The sequence below is a fragment of the Leiobunum rupestre genome, chromosome 11, assembly GCF_980474605.1.
Source record: "Leiobunum rupestre chromosome 11, qqLeiRupe1.1.hap1, whole genome shotgun sequence".
Lineage (NCBI taxonomy): Eukaryota > Metazoa > Arthropoda > Arachnida > Opiliones > Sclerosomatidae > Leiobunum > Leiobunum rupestre.
Window position 1 is genome coordinate 6,900,305 of NC_143394.1, and position 15,357 is coordinate 6,915,661.

At 37.4% G+C, this 15,357-nt stretch overlaps 1 pseudogene across 1 annotated transcript in view; it reads right to left on the reverse strand.

Annotated features, from left to right (window-relative positions):
* The window catches only part of LOC149921230 (ras-related protein Rap1 pseudogene), a 113,810-nt pseudogene that overhangs the window by 17,755 nt on the left and 80,698 nt on the right, over positions 1 to 15,357 (reverse strand). The window lies entirely within an intron of this gene.

Genomic DNA, 15,357 nt, shown 5'->3' on the forward strand with positions numbered 1-15,357 from the left:
TATACGAGCTAATGAACACTTTACAATTGACTAAAATCCTTCGAAGTGATTTCCACACCAGGGATTTATTTCACGGCGTTTATGCAGCCGATAAATTACCGAAATATGTTAAGTTATTTCCGGCACTTTATGTTGTTAACACCGGCCCATCAACTACCGACGGAGAGCATTGGACAGTTATCTATTTTTCGTCCAATCGTAATACCGAGTTTTTCGACTCTTTCGGCTACCCTCCAGACTTTTTTAAATTTAATGATTTCGTGGAAGGAAATAGCAAAACTGTAACTTTTAGTTCAAAACAACTACAAAGTAACAACAGTAAAACGTGCGGTGGTTTTTGCGTCTATTACGCTATGAATAGATGCAGAGGTATTAAAATGTTCGATATTGTTTCAAAGTTTCAAAATAATAAAACTGTAAATGATCGTATGATTGAAGAATACATGTACAAGAGGTTTTCAATAAAGTTTTTCAAATAAATTTATTTCTGGTTAATTTACATATTTTTATATATTTTCATAACTATAATTCGCGAGCAGCCCAGCGCGGAGGGGGGGGGTAGTGCGTTCTGGGGCACCCCACGCGGAGGGGCGCGGGATCGCGAAAATTTCATTCGCGGGTTAAAATATGACCATGAGCCAAAGTAGATATACCATCACTCAAAATATACCGTTTATCATCGCAGGGGTTTAAGCATAGTTTCGTTTGTCGCACTGTAAACAGTTCATGTTTCTTGCTGATGATCCTGGTCATCTCGGCGATGGTGGTTTTCCGTTTTATCAAACAATCTCGATAGTGTTCGTGACGCACTGACTTTTTTACGACCCGTCTGCAAATACCTTTTGCAGTTTTTTTTCGCCCTTGTCAGAAAGAATTGAATACATTTTCGGTCTGAGACCGCAGAACTCCCGAATCGGTACGGAATCCATTTCGTCTTTGAACTTTCCCAAGACTTTCTTGTTTTTGTCGCTGTAGAGTGGGTGATTGGACGGGTAGCCAGAGAAATCGTAGTGGTCCGCTTTTTCGGCAAAGTCGGCGTACAAATCTTCTGTTTGAATATGATAAGTGAGACTGTCTGAAATTGGAAAAAGAGATTAGAGTTCACGTTATATTTATATATATAAGATTGTATAGATCCATACCAGTGTCTGTAAATAGTAGCTTAGCATTGTCCTTGTACTGCTCCCTTATGATGTCATAGTGGAATTTGTACATAACCAGTTTGGAGAGGTCCAAAATTGTAAACCCCGTGAATATTGGTCGATCGAGCACCAACTTCTTTTTGGCCATGTGAATGCCGACGAGGTCATTCTGAAATATAGTGAACCTCTCAAAGGCTGGAGAGTTCGCTTTCTTAACCGCTTTTTCCGGAGTTTGCACGAGGTGAAATTTGATTCTGTTTCTCAGATTTTCCATCGTTTTTCCTGAAAAATATTATTTTGTTTTGGTTAAAAAATATTTTTTACACGTACAATTTCTTTTCTACGTTAATAGTTATATCACTTACCGAAAACGGAGTTGTTTTGTAATTTGAAAAATTCCCGCTCAAAATTGTTTTTAGCCTCCTTCCTCTTCTCCGTGTTGAAATGTATGTACTCGCGCAACCACGGTCCTTGTTCAAACGACAGAACACGATGGACTTTCTCGATTTTCATACCCTTTTCCAGGTAATACTTGAGGTTCCTGTAGTGAAGGACATAGTTCTGTTTGTCATTCAAGTTCGGGACTAGCTTTGGTAAACTATCTTTTTCCGGAATTCTTAGGTGTCGCAGTTGCATTTTGGAGAACTCAGATAGGTCGGTGGTTTTTATGGGACGTCTTTCCGGGGCTAGTGGGTAGTCGTTATGTGCCATATGAAGATCTTCCGGGTATGATAAATCAACTTCCAGGATGTATCCGATTTTGTGGTCGTCCGGATGAATTGTGATATTTTCGATGTTCACGTCGGTGTCCCATTTAAAATGATTCATGGGCATGGAATCGCTCATTACAAGCCCATATAAATTATTTGCGTCTTTTAGAGTAGAGAAAACAAAAGGTTAAACATGGAATTACTGATAATAAGAGGTATATACACTCACCCAAATACGTAATGTAAGTATTTGGTTTGCCTTGATCGTAGTCATGTGGAATGTACGGGTTGTTAGCTTTCGCGAAACGGTGACTTATCATGGAGACACCTCCGCGAATACCACGTTCAATCATCAAGTGCATGTCGGGATCAACCAAAAGATCGAGGTGCACTTTTGTCATATGCAGTGCACTTTCCCACGCGAACCCGGGACCCGTGTAGGCGTGAGCGCTATCGAGACCGTAGTAGCTGAGACACATTGCCCGGAACGACTCGAACACATCGGCAAGTTGAATTGTATCGACAGCGCAATAGAGATCGTGAAATTCACCTATGTAAAACAATTTGTTAAATTATATATGAAATGGAAATAGCTCTTCTATAATTTATGTGAAAAATCGTACCTAGATTTTTAATTTTGAACGTGTCCCAGACATCTTGGGCGTGTTGATAGTCGGTATCGCTGATTTCCTCTTGGGTGAGACTGCTGTAAAACGCCGATTTATCGGGAAGCGAAGTTTCATTGAATCTTTCTTCTGACGTCATGTATTCGTATGGGTATACCCCTTTTCGCAACAAAAGATTGACGTGCTCCGGAGAATATACCGAGTTCAAAATTTTAAACTGATCCGGTGAGTCCTTCGCCAAATTTTCAACGAGGGTTTGCAGCGAAGCGTTTAGAAAGCGGCACGAGTCTACGAATCTTAGCTTTCCGAGAGAAAATGAAATGTAAGTCTCGGAGTTGGTGGGTATACAGTCAATGTTCTTGTCCTTGATGGCCCCAATGTGTTGCATTATCAAGTGCGAATCATAACGACTTAAGTTGTGAATGAAAACGGGTATATGCCTGGGCGCTTTAAGTTTCAGATTGCACGAATTGTGACAGGCGCCACGAAAAGCCCCACTATAATGGTCGTGGTCTCGCACTTTGTAATCTTCCTCAGTAAAAATAAATTTGCACACGTAACAAACTGTGGCCGCTATAAACGACGACACTTCGCCCCTGGATAAATTCAAAGGTTTTACTTCTTTGATCTTGTCGGAAATGATAGCTTCCTCCTCTTGTAATTTTTGAAGAAATATCTGCGTCGCGTCTTTCCCTCGGTAAGTAAACGGCTTACTCGCTGTACCGTCTGGACCGACTACTGTGTAGCTGAATCCGCAGGAAACGTGAATTGAGAGGGTTGACGTTGACGACAATGATGGGTCTGGAACGCACGTATAGATTTTCGGAAGAATTGCCTCGAAATCCGCGTATATCGTATAGGGCACCTATTTAGAAAAAAAAGCATTTGATTATTTCATTAATATAAAGTGGAAATTATATTTACTTTAAATCGTAAATTAAAAAAAAATAAAAAAATAAACTTACTTTTTGACACCATCCGTATTTTTTGAACCGCAACACAGGATCCTTGGTAGGCATGGATATCAGTTGTGGACCTTTTTCTTTGCAATGCTTTATGTGTTCCCGATAGTTTGTCTCCGCGTTAGCTCCCGAGTGGCGATGGAGACAGCTTCGACAATACCATGTTGTTCTGCAATCCTTTGTAAAATCGCTTAAGAGACGGCTTAAACTTTTAATAAGACAGTAATGTTGTTTCTCCCCTTGAGCTATCAGGAGTAGATCTACCTCCCGCGATTCATCAACAGAGTTTGTACTCACGTACAGCGGGAAAACATAGTTTTCATAAGCGAAAATGTTAACTGATACGTTATTAGCAATTTCAAACTTCTTGAGTCGATCAGAGTCAAGTTTAAAAGGAAACTCAATTCCGCACAAATTTAATTCGTTTTCGAAAGGGAGATACTGGTTTACACGTTCGCAATGTTCTTTCATGGGGTGTAATTTCGCTAAAACACACCACAAAAAGCATTTGCTGTCCTCGGTGTTCTTCACATTTATTAGCGCTTTTTTGTGAGCTAGTTTATTTGGCAATTCTATAAAGGATCCACCGATAAGGGGTGCGTATGCTATAATATTCGTTTGAAGAAATAAAATTTTATCAAGAACCCAACCGCTTCCTTGGTCTTCAAATTCGCTCATCGACTGAACAATTTTCAAAATACTTTCGTCTAGCTGTTGGTTGATTTGTCCTTCCAGCAGAGTCGAGTGGGTGAAACCACGAAAATAAGGGAAAACTTCGGCTATCCCGTCTTCGTTCGCGAGCGGTCGAGTATAGCGTGCACGGATTGTTATATAAAACTTGATACCTTTCTTCGCCTGAAGTTTGTTCCGGATGTACGTATGGATAGCTTCTCTGTGTTTGTTGATAAACATTCCCGCGTCGGTTTCAACTCCACTCGGCGTAAAACGTGCTGAAAACACCGCGTCACCAAGTGCTTGGATTTCTTCTAATTGGTCCTGTACGTGGTCGATCAAAATAGGCTGGTCACCGTTATGTTGAATAACGTTTGAGTTGAGATGAGTTGCATCCCATTCAGACATAAATTCGTTAAGGCCGTCTTCATCTTGGTTCAGCAAAATTTCACTATCTTCGACTTTGTCGCAGTGATTGTTGACACGTTTCAGAAGAGAATCTTGAATGGTTCCGTCATTGTTCCAAAGATTACTTTGAAATTGGTCTGAAGATTTTGCGGCGACTGGGTTGATAACATCGGAACGTGCGAGGGATGCGTTCGGGATTTTAGGTGGTTCGCGGCTGCTTGAAGGTTGGGGAAAGAGGCGTGATGTATGACAAGGGCAACGTTGAGATTTGGATCTTTTAGGAGTTGGATAATCAATGCAGGATCCTGGTCGCTTCTGACTATGATAAGAACCGCTTAAATTTGAAGGGTCCGCAACTTCCATGTTGACGGATGGTTCATCGGGGTTACCAATGCGGGCTTCTGCGACGGTGGCCCCTGTAGCTGGAACGGAGTTGGGAGCGGTAGATGAACTTCCCAAGTTCGAAGGACCTGCAACGTCCACGTTGACGGCTGTTTCATCGGGTTGACCAATGCGGGCTTCTGCGACGGTGGCCCCTGTAGCTGGAACGGAATTTGGAGCGGTAGAAGAACCTTCTAAGTTCGAAGGACCTGCGACGTCTTCAGAGCGTTGAACAGCGCATGAAATTCTTTTTTTTAAATGAACCGTTAAATTATCGCGACGTGTAAATGTTACTTGACATCTAGGACATGGAAACGAATTTTTTCCATGTTTATCGCGAATATGACGTAAAAGATTTTTCTTTGCTTTAAAAGTACTTGGACATTTATCGCAAAGAAACATCCTGATAGCTTAATATTTCCAAGGAATATATTAACCGGAACTATATGGCGAGTAGAAAACTGGCTAGCGACTTGTAAAATCAGAGAGCGAGAATAGATATCTAAATAATTTTCCGCCTCCTATTTATACCCAAAGTATACCAAACATGATAAGCTTTAACCGATGTTGGTACAAACAATGACGTCAACAATGATAAGGTCAGCCAATTCCGGTATCAAGAATAAACCATAGCCGGTATAGCCAATAGTAGTGGAGATAAGTGATGTCAATCCGTTTAAGCATTTTACTTGTGAGCAAGAGTCAGAACTTCACGATAACAAAGTCAACATGAGTAATAACGATAAGTGTTTGCTTTGCAACGTTCCAAGATAAATAATAAAAATACTGCAATTTTGCTTTTAGATAGTGTTAGAATAATACACAAAGTTATCTTTGGAAAATTACTAGACCCTTGTAAGTATAAACATCGAATATTATTAAAGAAAGTAAAATTCTTTAAATAAACTAGATTGTTTTTAAAAAAAAAAGCCCCTGCTATATGTTATTCCGCATAGTAAACATTTAAAAATTAACCCGTAGGATACTTAAGCTCGAAAAAAACCCCTAGCTTTTCAGTTATCTGTCCTCTAAGTACCGATATATGCTATGTTATTCCGCATAGTAAACATTTTAGAATTAACCCGTAGGATACTTAAGCTCGAAAAAAACTCCTAGCTTTTCAGTTATCTGTCCTCTAAGTACCGATATATGCTATGTTATTCCGCATAGAAAACATTTTAAAATTAACCCGTAGGATACTTAAGCTCGAAAAAACCTTGAGCAGCTTAGGTAAACAAAGCTAGGAAAAATTTCCACCCTAGGATACCTAAGCTGAAAAAACCACCTAGGATACCTAAGCTACAATTTTAGCCCCTGTGGCTCCTGTGGCTCCTGTGGCTCCTTTGGCTCCTGTGGCTCCTTTGGCTCCTTTGGCTCCTTTGGCTCCTTTGTCCCAGAACATAGACTCTTCTACTACTTAAATGTTTTAGTTTAATAGTATCATATGTGACATAGTAACTCATAAGTGTGCCTCTGTTTAAGATATCTGTATTAAAAATTTAAATGAGACCTTGTTTCACAGCCACCAAAAACTATATAAAGCTACGCGTAACTTTATATAGTCTTTGACAGCCACCAAAGAAAATACAGCACTAACGTCGCGTAAAAATGGTTTTAACTTCCGGCCGCCGATTATTTTCTGAAAATCAGCGCGCCACGCCGCCGCCGAACTAATTATCGTTCCCGCCGCCGCCGTTGAAAATTGGTTTGGCGCTATGCTCTAACTAGGCCTACTAAGCACTGGCCATATTTTTATCGACCTAAATATTTGTTTACATAGACGGTTAAAAAAAATAAACAATTTCGCCAGTCCTCTTCCCAAAAGAAGGTTTGGTTTGTAAATGGGGGGAAATATGACGTAGTCACGTAGACCAGATGCTAGTGCCACCTATGGCCAAAAAAGGTTTTTTCCGTTAAAATTCGATTTTTTAAAGTTCGTCTTAAATGCGCATGCGTGTACTACGATCTCAAGCAAACCAATCACGGTGTCCCTTCCCTCTAAGATTTCCTCTAGACCAAGTTTTCGACGGTTACAGTATTTGAATGGTTTTTTTTATTCGTCTATTGAAATTCTTCATAGTAGAACGGGTAAAAGAGGCAAAAAAAGGCTCTCCAGCGGCAAAATTCGTCCCAACTTGCCATGTGGCCTAAAAATTCTATTTTGGTGTCCAGTGGCGTAGCTGCGAACTCAGAGCCCCCCCCCCCCGCAAAAATCTCAATGGGAGCCCCCCGTTTCAGTTTTTGTATGGTGAGTAGGGCCCCCCGAAGCTACGCCACTGTTGGTGTCTACTTGGAGGATCCGATGAGTCCGCAGCAATGCGGGGGGGGGGGCAAAGGGGGCAAGAGGGAGCCGTTGACTCCAACTTTGACTAAACATTACTCTCCGGACCACCACTGTGTACCCGTCTTACGTACCACTCGACGTACCATTAACAAGTGCTGAATTTTTCACTTAATAAAAATGTGTTTGGTTGCAACAGACAGCTGCGTACCTTTTTTTAAACATCTCTTCAACAATTCTTGTAGCAAACATTTAACAAATACTGTTAAAAATAAATTAAAAAAAAAACATTTTCAGACACTGTTGGAGGATTAAATGTCAATTTTCTAATGTAAATTCACTTATAGCTCAGAAACGAATCATCCTACGAACTGGCAGTTCGTCTCATTCGATTCAGCACGTAGTGGTACGTAAGACGGGTACATTGTGGTGGTTTAGACAACGTTTAAAAAAAGCACCAATTATGTTCCGCACATATTTCGTTATAACTCGGAAAAGGTTCATCCAACGGACTTGCGGTTGGTATCATCCGAACGTATGGCCAAAATCTTGAAACAAAACACATTTTTGAGTGTACCTTTGGTCATAACTCCAAAACTATTAGTTCTAGCGACTCGCGATGGGTCACATTCGACTCAGCGTGTAAACTACCATCTGGAACAACACCAAACACGGTTGAACGCAAATTTCGGGACTTACGGAACAATATTATAGACTTACGGAACAATATTATAGACTTACGGAACAATATTATAGACTTACGGAACAATATTATAGACTTACGGAACAATATTATAGACTTATAGTAAAACATATAGTCCTCGTATTTGGTGCAAAACAGGCAACTTTGGGCCAGGCGTTATATCCGAAAATATTTTTAACCTCGAAAACGAATCAGTTATAGCTTTTTAAATTGTTGAACCATTGTTCTCCTGGCCAGGAAATCGATCAGCGGCGCACCCAAGGAGCAAAAGCTATAAATGATCAAACGAATTCGCCTACTATTTCTGTGACGTCACTCAGCATTTGAAGGGCTTGAGACTCCGTATAATTATTTAACTTGCCCCCCCCCCCCTCGTCCGTTTCATATTACAGAAATTTCGGAAAACAGAACACGATATCCTTGAAATGTAAAAATTTGCTTTAATATTTCCTAAATTAAATTTCGAAATTTCGACAATAATATATCCCTAGAGCATTTCATTGTTATTACTTGTAACTCAAAAAAGGATATATTTTAAAGGAATTGAAAAGTTTGTTACAACGGAGGACGAGAGCATTATTGTATTTATTTTTATTTGGGAAAAAAAAAATATATATATATATATCTATATATATATTTGAAAAAAAAATTATCAATACTTTCTTGTATTTCTATCTACAGACTCAAACGCCAGTCTTTTGGGAATCTACTGCTGGTTGAATCTTTGAGCTTCTAACCCATTTTTCTCGAGCCCGTCCGTGCAATAAGCGTTCCTGGACCAATGTGCCATATTAGCTACAATATTAGACAATTTTAAAGCCATTATTTTGTATCTTTAGATTAAATAATTAAAATCGTATCAATAAATTAAAATGGCTTGTATTTGTCTTCAAACTCATTTTACTTCTGAAAGGACATTAATGAACTTTTGCCACTTGTTACTAAAGTTTCTCGCCTCAAGGATAAAAAACAATTGATAGTTTAATGAAAACAATTTGGTTCAAGGAAGAGTATTGTTTGCCAGATTTAAGGCTGTGTCCGTTTTTTGGGGTAGTTTTTTCGGAGCCCATATCTCTGAAACGAAGCACTTAAGAACCCTTTTTATTGAACATCTGTTACTCATAGAGACCCATAGATTGCAAATAAAAAGTTTCGGTACTCTTATCCGTAACACCCTGTATATATATATATTTAACTTCGTTAAATTTTCATATATATATATATATATATATATATATATATATATATATATTTCAGCACTCTAATTTAAAATATTTTTTGTTCATTATCTCAAGTTACCGATCTGAACTTATTTGCTATAATTAATCTCATCAGATTCAATTTGCTGAAAGCTCTACGTTTAGTACATATATACTTTTGGGGAAAGCAAATCAAAATGAACATAAATTATAATTTCGAAAGGAATTTTTTTAGGGATACATAAAATCTAAGACATGTGAAATCCGCAGATCGGCTTACGATTAATTCGGATTAGTTTTAGGTTTAAACTATCTGGTTTTAATTTTGGCTCATATCAATTTATCTGAAAAATATGAGCATATATGTAGTTAATCTGATGAAATCTGAGCGTAGATTCAGTTAATTTGATAATATCTGAGCGTATATACGGTTAATCTGATATAATCTGAGGGTAAATATAATTAATCTGATAAAATCTGAGCGTAAATGCAGTTAATTTGATAGAATCTGAGCGTAAATACAGTTAATCTGATATAATCTGAGCGTAAATGCAGTTAATTTGATAAAATCTGAGCATAAATGTAGTTAATTTGATAAACTCTGAGCATAAATGCAGTTAATTTGATAAAATCTGAGCATAAATGTAGTTAATTTGATAAACTCTGAGCATAAATGTAGTTAATTTGATAAACTCTGAGCATAAATGCAGTTAATTTGATAAAATCTGAGCATAAATGTAGTTAATTTGATAAACTCTGAGCATAAATGTAGTTAATTTGATAAACTCTGAGCATAAATGCAGTTAATTTGATAAAATCTGAGCATAAATGTAGTTAATTTGATAAACTCTGAGCATAAATGTAGTTAATTTGATAAACTCTGAGCATAAATGCAGTTAATTTGATAAACTCTGAGCATAAATGTAGTTAATTTGATAAACTCTGAGCATAAATGTAGTTAATTTGATAAACTCTGAGCATAAATGCAGTTAATTTGATAAAATCTGAGCATAAATGTAGTTAATTTGATAAACTCTGAGCATAAATGTAGTTAATTTGATAAACTCTGAGCGTAAATGCAGTTAATTTGATAAAATCTGAGCATAAATGTAGTTAATTTGATAAACTCTGAGCATAAATGCAGTTAATTTGATAAACTCTGAGCATAAATGTAGTTAATTTGATAAACTCTGAGCGTAAATGCAGTTAATTTGATAAAATCTGAGCATAAATGTAGTTAATTTGATAAACTCTGAGCATAAATGCAGTTAATTTGATAAAATCTGAGCATAAATGTAGTTAATTTGATAAACTCTGAGCATAAATGTAGTTAATTTGATAAACTCTGAGCATAAATGCAGTTAATTTGATAAAATCTGAGCATAAATGTAGTTAATTTGATAAACTCTGAGCATAAATGTAGTTAATTTGATAAACTCTGAGCATAAATGCAGTTAATTTGATAAAATCTGAGCATAAATGTAGTTAATTTGATAAACTCTGAGCATAAATGTAGTTAATTTGATAAACTCTGAGCATAAATGCAGTTAATTTGATAAAATCTGAGCATAAATGTAGTTAATTTGATAAACTCTGAGCATAAATGTAGTTAATTTGATAAACTCTGAGCATAAATGCAGTTAATTTGATAAAATCTGAGCATAAATGTAGTTAATTTGATAAACTCTGAGCATAAATGCAGTTAATTTGATAAAATCTGAGCGTAAATGCAGTTAATTTGATAAAATCTGAGCATAAATGTAGTTAATTTGTTAAAATATGATCGTAAATGCAGTTAATCTGATAAAATATGAGCGTAAATATAATTAATCTGATAGAATCTGAGCGTAAATGCAGTTAATTTGATAAAATCTGAGCATAAATGTAGTTAATTTGATAAAATCTGAGCATAAATGTAGTTAATATGATAAAATCTGAGCGTAAATACAGTTAATCTGATATAATCTGAGCGTAAATGCAGTTAATTTGATAAAATCTGAGCATAAATGTAGTTAATTTGATAAAATCTGAGCATAAATGCAGTTAATTTGATATCTGAGTTCCGATAACGCTACTGTTATCTGGGAATCGGTTCGAATTAGCACTAACTAACATTTCATTTCAGATATAAAAAAGCCAAGCTTTGAATTTTGAAAAGAAATAATGAGTATGTACTTTGCTGTATAATCATCTTCTCTATAGGCATAGACCTTAAGCGTTTTAAAATAACAAAGCATCTACTTAGAAGGCAAAGCTCTAACAGCTAAGTGGCTCAACTTCTCGCGTTGGTCGCTATATTTCTCGTAGAGTAGCCTGAAGTCTATTTTGATATGGGAAAAGTTAATCTTAAGTACATCCCGAAGTAATCGGCTGCAACATGCAAGAGTGGGTTTTTTCGTTGCTAAACAAGAAGATCTCGAATATAAATTTAAAAGCCTTAAACATAATGGACTGATTGATAATTATACTCTTTTAGATATAAAAATGAAAAGTAAATTCGAAAAAAAATCAAGTAATTGAGAAAAGGGTATTTTAAAGCTACATTTGACAGTTACCTGGAAGTTACACAAACGACAAGTTTTTTCGCGTCGTACGCCTAAAATACGTAAATAGACCGGTAATGTTTTTACGTGTAAACGAGGTTTATATCTCTTTTAATCCAAATCCTGATTGAATCCTTTGGTTAATTAATAGTGAAAGAAGGTTAAGTTTTATCTCCGTAACTTTTAATTGTAAATGTTAATGGAAAATTAATTTTTCCTTAATTGTTTGTTACGAATTTTCACGGAGAGGCAGAATATAATAGCGTTTTCCATTTGACTGCTCTCGAGCGCTATAGATCGCTCTGATCAATATTATATATTCCATTTGCGTGCTCGGATCTGCTCCTATCAAGTTTCGCGTGCTCCATTTCCCGCTCTCGGGTGCTCCGAGAGCGCCCAAAACCGATCTGCCGATTTCGACAGATCAACGGATCGAGATCGAGATCGGAGCAAATTTTCGCGTGTTCCTTTTAGATTTTTTGTCAAAATGGCAGACCAAGACGCGAAAATTCCAATTACTAACAGACGAAAAACCACAAAGTGCGAGAATATTGTAATTTCATGTTCCATTTGCGGTTTTACTCTAGTCGATTGGGGCGAGATCTATGACGTCAGAGACCGATTCGGAGCGAATCTCGAGCAATCTAATGGAAAACGCTATTAGAAAATCCGTTGTTTGTTCGAGACCCCCTTGGCTCTTACCCAGTTCCCGCCGGAACTCCGAAAAAATTTGCTCAAATAGTTACCATGGTAACCAACTATAGATAAAACCACGGCTAACTTTGATGACGCGCTGTTCGCGCAACAGTGCGCCATCAAAGTTGGTCGTTATAGGACAATGGAAGCGACCGATGGAGATCACGTGCCGTTTGTGCCGGAAGTGGGTAAACGCTTCGTTACAAAACCATCAATCAGAAAGCTCTCGAAATTCAAATCTAGGGTACAGACAGTGGGGAGTGTCAGACGCTTAGATTTATCCAACAAATATAAATACTACATAAAAATCATTGTTACTTTGGCCAAACACAAGGAGAACGCGGCTAACCTTTAAACACGCTAACGCAGTGTTGTGTACAAATTGCATTGGACGAGCTTTGACACCGAACGTTTGACGGAAAGGGGGAAGACAATTTCCAAGTTTCCCCCTTCCGACGGCAGCAGGCGCTAAAGCGTCTAACCAATGAAAACTGTACGTGAGAAAATGCACGACTTTGTACGGGTTGCGTTCTCCTGGTGTGGGGTTCTGTGTTTGTTGCTATAGCTTTGGCTACTCTTTGTAGGAAATGTTGAAGGCATGGTAGCGGACGACGCGTAACATGCGTTTTGAATTGGGATCTAAATTGTTTCATATGGAGTAAAAATGGGATGTCTTTACGGATTGCTCAATATTAGCTTAGTTTCTTGGCGATAAAGCAGGGTACACGATGATGAACATTTGCATAGAAAAAGCGTATAAATTGTATTTCAAATAGTAAGCATGAAGTCGAATAAACTAGCTTATAACGTAACGAATTTTGACGTTACCCCCAAAAGTCTTTATTAAACACATTTTTGGGTCCCGTTAGAAGAATTTTGGGGCCCCTCTGAAGTTGCTTTCGTTGGCTAAGTTTTACGGCTGCTTAGCTTCAAATATTTAAATCGATTGTTTTTTTTTGCATAAAAATATTTATTTATTTTCATGGTTTTTCATCTTTAATATTAAAAAGAATGTATTTATTTAAAAATTACGTTTTTCGACGCGATTAACGCTGCTGCGAGGACGCAAAAAAATAAGACCACCTCCTTTTTCCCTCCCCTCCCCCCAAGCGTGACGGGGTTGGGGCCTCAACGCAGGGGCGTAGGAACCAGGGGGGGCAAGGGGGGCAATGCCCCTACCTAGAATTTTACTGGGAGGGGCAACTAATGATATTGCCCCCTCCAACGTTTTGGTCAGTTGAAATCTTCGCAAGGCTCCAATTATCATTTTAAAAGCATATAAAGCTTAGAACCTCAACTGTGTTTAAATTTCAGTCTTTTCCCGCCAATGTATATAGTAGAAAAATGTATAAATGCATTCGGAGAAGCTACAGTCCATTAAAAATTCAAAACCATTCTCCAGATTCACTTTGCCCCTCCAACTTCTAGAACGTTCCTACGCCCTTGCATCAACGTGTCCGTCGATAGTCTCGACATATTCATTCTCCCTGAGTATAAATAAATACATTCTTGATGATTACACAAAACTAAATGATAATGTTAATTTTGCTCACCTTCATTAATGAAAATTGACATATTTTGTAGTATAGAGTAATGGCAGTGCTACGTCACACGACGTCACCCATTCTTTTTCCTATTCATAAAAAATTCGCGCCCATAATGGCGGCCATGGCCAAAGCTACGGAGTGCTACTACTCTATTGGTTTTCATTCTTACACGTTTTCGAGATTTCACGCGTGAGCCGGCGAATAAAATTACTGTTAATTTTTAAACAAATACCTCTTCTACGACAAATACTGTCAATTTATATCAATAAAACTATTTAATATTATTATAATCAACTAGTTTTGCGTATCCAAAAGTATGTGTACGAAAGTTATTACATTTAAATATTTGTAGTTAAGCCTCGGTCTTAAAAAACGACCGTTATTCAAAAGAGTTTGCGTGGACAACAGTAGAAGGAAAGTGATGGCGAGGCTCCGATCCCGGGGTCGGGGTCAGGTTCGGGATCGGGGTCCGGGATTTAAGGGGTGAAATGAGGGTAAAATCGTCGAAAAGTCAATGTATTTATGATATTTCTCGCGACGATTTGTTTTTTCGTATATCAACATATTGTGTCCAGGCCAACTTGTTCATTTATCTACGCTTATCTCGAAAGATACTTGAACGTATATCTTATCAAGTTTTATCGTACGGAATAAGTTGAAATGATGTAAAAATTGATAACCTAGGCGACGCGTGCGCAGATTACCCCGGGGGACGCGGTTAATTTGAATTTAAGAGTATTTTGACGTCATGGAATATTCGTTGTTAAAGTAGAATGGAAATATTTTTAAACTTCATTTTAATATCATTGTAGTACGCTTGACACTTGAACCAATCTCACGAGTATTTCTTAAAACGAATATCTCGATCGCGTTTTATCGTACGAAATAAGTGGAAATTATGTAAGTTGTATGATTAAAAACCTAGGCAGGAAGATAGCGCGCGCGTGCGCGGATTACCTGGGAGGCGCGGATTGCCCGGGGAGCGCGGTTAATTTGAATTTAAAACATGGATTCCCTCTCCGAAATAATTCATGTACCCAAAATTGGACCGCAAGTTTTTTTCTTTTAGGGGAATCTCTATGGGAGTTTAACATTACAATAAAGCTAATAGGTCCAGTTTGGGGTACTTTTGGTCCGAAATGGGGTACATAGGGCCGAAAATGGTGTCTTTGGTCGTTTTAAGGGTACTTTTGGTCTATTTTGGTCCATTTTTGGGTACATCAGAAAAGCAGTTGGAAAAACGAAGAGCCTTATTTTTTTTTCCACCCATCTCCAAACTCCAAAAATTTATTGCTTTAATTTATTTATCGCTTCCGTAGGTATAAAATAAGATAAAAACCACTTACCTATATTTTAATTACGGTAAATTAAAAATACTTAATTAGTGTACTAAGTTACGTTTAAAAGAACCTTTTGTAACAATTCCAATATGTAAATATAGGTATAAGGATTGAAAAAATACTTAAAGTGGTTTTACTGATAAACTC